Raw genomic sequence first — 5000 nt, 5'->3', positions numbered from 1 at the left:
TGTCCTGGCACTAACTACATGATTACTGAGTCCGTTCCACTCATCTACCACTCTATTTGAGAACCAATTTTTTCCTATCTCCTTCCTAAACCTAAATTTTTCAAGCTTGAACCCGTTATTTCTTGTTCTACCTTGGTTGCTGATCCTAAGAATTTTGCTTACATCTCCCTTGTTATAACCCCTATACCACTTAAAGACTTCTATCAGGTCCCCTCTTAACCTACGTCTCTCTAGAGAATGTAAATTTAACCGCTTCAACCTCGCTTCGTAAGGAATACTCCTCATCCCCTGGATCCTTTTAGTCATTCTCCTCTGTACTGATTCTAATAGACCTATATCTTTCCTGTAATGTGGGGACCAGAACTGCACAGCGTAGTCTAGATGAGGTCTGACCAGCGCCAAGTATAACTTTAATATTACTTCCGGCCTTCTACTTTTAACACTCCTAAAAATGAATCCTAGTACCCTATTTGCCTTGTTTCTGGCTTCTATGCATTGTTTCCCTAGACGGAGTTCAGAGCTAACTATAACTCCTAAATCTTTCTCGTACCCTGTACCTACCAGAGTTTGGGTGTTTAATGTGTACCTATTGTGTGGGTTTCCTCTACCTACGCTAAGCACTTTGCATTTATTGATATTAAATTGCATTTGCCATCTATCCGTCCATTCATTCATTCTATCTAAGTCTGTCTGCAAGGCGATGGCATCCGCTTCTGACCTAATTAATCTACCTATCTTTGTGTCATCCGCAAATTTACTAACATCGCTACTAATTCCACTATCCAAGTCATTGATATATATTAGAAATAATAATGGCCCTAATACTGATCCCTGTGGCACCCCACTAATGACATGACCCCACTCGGATTTCGTGCCGTTTATTAGCACTCTCTGTCGCCTGTTACCAAGCCATGACCCTATCCAACCTAACACCTTCCCATCTATCCCGTGCGCCCTAACCTTTCTCAGGAGCCTTTGATGGGGCACCTTGTCGAATGCTTTACTAAAGTCCAGATATAAGATATCATAACTATCACCATTATCTACTGCCTCGTACACCTTACTGTAAAAACTTAACAAGTTTGTCAGGCAAGACTTCCTTCGTGAAGCCATGCTGTGACTGATTTATCAAGTTATGTTTGTCTAAATGTTCCCTAATGTTCCTGGCTATTATTGACTCTAACATTTTACCTACAACTGAAGTTAAGCTGACAGGTCTATAATTAGACGCTAAAGTTTTATCCCCTTTCTTAAAGATGGGTACTACATTAGCCTGCCTCCACATTACTGGTACCTCACCCGACTCCAGTGATTTCCTAAAGACAGAAACTAACGGCTCACTAATAATCTTTTTACATTCCTTCAGTACTCTGGGATATATTTCATCAGGTCCTGGTGACTTGAACTTTTTTAGCCTATCTATCTCCTGCTCCACTATCTCCCTAGTTATGGAAATATCCGTCAGCTTCTCATACTCATCTGCTCTAAACACCTGTTCACTATCTGGCATATCCTGCATGTTTTCCTGAGTGAAGACAGTTAAAAAATAATCATTTAGAAGTTTACTAATCTCCTCCCCAGAACTAACCAGCTCCCCATCTGCTGCCTTTAATGGACCTACAGTATCCTTATTTTTCGTCCTGTATACCTGATAAAATCCCTTGGGGTCCGTCTTCGCCTGGCTGGCTACCTTTAATTCATAATTGTCCTTAGCTTTCCTCGTTAACTTCCTGACTGTTCTAACTAATTCATTATACTGTGTCCTTAAAACTTCCTCACCTGCCTTTAATCTCTTATATACACTTCTCTTACGCCCTATATAATGCTTTAACCTAGCAGTCATCCATTTAGGGTCATTTTTTTGTGATCTTATTGTTTTATATGGGATATTTGCTAATTGACCTGTATGAACTTTATCTACGAAATATTTATACAATTCATCTACATTTACTTCACCTAAACCCCTCATCTCGTTCCCTACCATCCTCTCCCCTCCCTCATCAACTCGCCTCGACCTTACCTCTCTCATTTCACCATGACCTGACATTCCAAGATACTCACACCTATCTCCCCTTCCTCTTTCCTCCTCCCTTCTGGAGCCTCACCTCACCTCCCTCATCCTGCCTTATCTCTCTGAACTCCGTCCCTGACCTGACCTCACCCTGCATCCTTTGCCAGTCCACTCCTTGGAGGTACCTTTTTAATTCTTCAAAATCTGCTCTCCTAAAGTCAGGTATTTTACAAGTGTTTTTATTTCTAACAGTTTCTTCCCATTCTAGATTGTACCTAATTTCCCTATGGTCACTGTTACCTAGCTGTCCTCCAACCTCTACCTGCGTGACTGCTTCCTCCCTGTTAGTAAGAATTAAATCTAGAATATTATTCCCCCTTGTGGGTTCTACGACTACCTGTTTTAAAAAATTATCCTGAATTACCTTAAGGAATTCCTCTGCTTCCTTGTTACCCACAATCAGACTCCAGTCGATATTCCTAAAATTAAAATCTCCTACCACACATACCTGACTGTACCTGCCTGCTCTATTTAATTCCTGCCACAGTGAGGTGTTATTTTCCTCTGTACTGGTCGGTGGTCTGTAAACTACCCCTAGTACTACTGACTGCGATCCTTCCTTAATATCTACCCATATCGACTCTGCTTTGTTATCTGTTTTAATTCTATTGTTCATACAGCACTGTAATGTGTCCCTAACGTATAACGCGACACCTCCTCCTCTCCTGTTTTCTCTATCTTTATAGAACATTGTATACCCATCTATCTTAACCTCTGGATTAAATACTTTTCCTGACATATCTAACCAAGTTTCAGTTAAAGCGATGATATCAAATTTCTCTACACTCGCTATTCCTCTAAGCAAGTCTATTTTATTCAGAATACTTCTACAATTTGTGTAGTAAACACTTAAGCTATTTCTCACCATCCCTAAGCTAGCTTCCTTTCTAGATTTAACTAATTTGCCCCTTGCCTTCTCCTCACTACCCCTTCTTCCCTCCCGACTAACGAAAAAAGTGCTGGAGTGCAGTTACCTCCCGCTCGAGTGTTTCGGCCAAAACACGAACACCCTGGCGTGACAAATGCACTCCATCCCTGGCGTACAAGGTGTCCCTGCCATAGAAAAGGTCCCAGTTGTCGATGAACGTCCATCCATTACTCCTACAATGATTCGCGAGCCTGCGATTCACTGTAATAGCCCTGGACAGCCACTCAGCACCAACTCCCCTCCTCGGCAAGACACCACATACCACGGGGATCCCTCCCTTCTCCCTAATCCTGTCCAAAGCCTGTCGAAACCTCCTGATAAGCTCCTCACTCCTGACCTTGCCAAGGTCATTCCTCCCGCACTGAGAAAAACAATGGGCTTGGTCCCATCTTTTTCCAAGCACGTGTCTAGCCTATCAGCTACCTTCCCTATCCCGGCCCCCGGCAAACACACCCTCGACCTACGCTTCCTATCCCTAGCACAGAACGCACTATCTAAGTGCCTAACCTGACTATCACCAAACACAAGCACTCTACCTTGGGGCAGGGTAACTGCATCTGCCCCCTCCTTCTTGCCTCCTCCAGCCCTGTCCACCTCCTTCTTCTTCCCCTCCTCCAGCACATTGAAGGGATTCTTCGTCTCCACGGAAGGTGCCCTGAGCACCTTCACCCTCTTGGCTCCCCTGCACACAACCGACCACTGCTCCTCCGTCGCCTTACTAGGTAAGGTGACGGTGGGGCACGACCCTCCCACAGGTGCTGAGATCCTCTCACAGAACTCAGCCTGCAGGTCTGAGATCCTCTCACGAAACTCAGCCTGCACCTCCGAGATCCTTCGATGGAACTCAGCCTCCACCTCTGAGACCTTCGCAACGAAGGCCTCGAGAACAGGAGAACTAACACAACCTGTCGACTCAGCAACACAAGGCGCCATGTCTACACTAGCCAGCTATATTAGCGTCAGGTCACTGCTCACTAATCACGTCCGTTCACTAGGAACCCTGACCTGAGACTGAGGAACCCTGACCTGAGACTGAGGAACCCTGACCTGAGACTGAGGAACCCTGACCTGAGACTGAGGAACCCTGACCTGAGACTGTATATACTGACCTCAGTCAGTATATACACTTCATCCTCTCTTTGTCCTTTCAGTCTCATGTATTTTTTGAGGTTCATCCCCTAAATACATTCCTCTTCCTCCTCTTCCTTTTACTTAGCTCCATAAACACCCCTTATCTCTTTGTCTTCCTAACCCAATCAATCTTTATCTAGTTATGACCCTAAATGCATCTCTCCTCTTCTTCCTCCTCCTCCTCCTCCTCTTCTTCTTCTTCTTCTTCTTCTTCTTCTTCTTCTTCTTCTTCTTCTTCTTCTTCTTCCTCCTCCTCCTCCTTTACGTGTCACCTGACCTTGTTTTTTTTTTTTATTCTTTCATTTTCGTTTTAAATTTATTCTCTGCATTCCTTCTTCTCGTATTTTTCCTCTGTTTTCTCTTCTTTCTCTTTTCTAATTTTATTGTTCATTTCTTTGTTTTTTTTTCTTTTGGTTCTTCTTCTTCCTACTCCTTCTCCTTTTTTCGTGTTAAATTCTTATCTCTCCTTTTTTGTTCGTTTATCTTTCTTCCTTATTTTCGTTTTCTTTTGTGTGTTCTCCATGCCTTCTCTCCTCCTCCGCTTCCTTCACTTTGTTTTACTCGTATTTTCCTTCCTCATCCTTCACCTTTTATTTTTTTCTCTTCCCTTTCTCTTTTCTACATTTCGTTCTTCCTCCTTTCTTATCTTCATCTCTCTTCACCTTCTTTTATTCTGACCTTCACTTATCTTCACATTCCTCCTCCTCCTCCTTCTCTTCCTCTCCCAGATTCTTTTCCTCCTATTCCTCCTCCTGTTCCTTCCCACATTTATCCTCCATTATCTCCTACTGCTGTTTCTCTCCTCTCCTCCTCCTCCTCCTCCTCTACGCCTGCATTACCTTCACTAACTCCTCTACAGACACATTTCCT

General features: G+C 43.4%; 1 protein-coding gene and 1 long non-coding RNA gene across 2 annotated transcripts in view; one reads left to right on the top strand and one right to left on the bottom strand.

Annotated features, from left to right (window-relative positions):
- LOC135110525 (kin of IRRE-like protein 1) overlaps positions 1 to 5000 on the top strand; it is a 92699-nt gene that overhangs the window by 54939 nt on the left and 32760 nt on the right.
- The window catches only part of LOC135110526 (uncharacterized), a 67451-nt gene that overhangs the window by 57159 nt on the left and 5292 nt on the right, over positions 1 to 5000 (bottom strand). The gene's annotated exons all lie outside the window — the stretch shown is intronic.

This window comes from Scylla paramamosain, chromosome 20, assembly GCF_035594125.1.
Source record: "Scylla paramamosain isolate STU-SP2022 chromosome 20, ASM3559412v1, whole genome shotgun sequence".
NCBI classification, from domain to species: domain Eukaryota; kingdom Metazoa; phylum Arthropoda; class Malacostraca; order Decapoda; family Portunidae; genus Scylla; species Scylla paramamosain.
The sequence above is the reverse complement of the archived record's forward strand: the minus strand, read 5'-3'. Positions and strand labels throughout refer to the sequence as shown.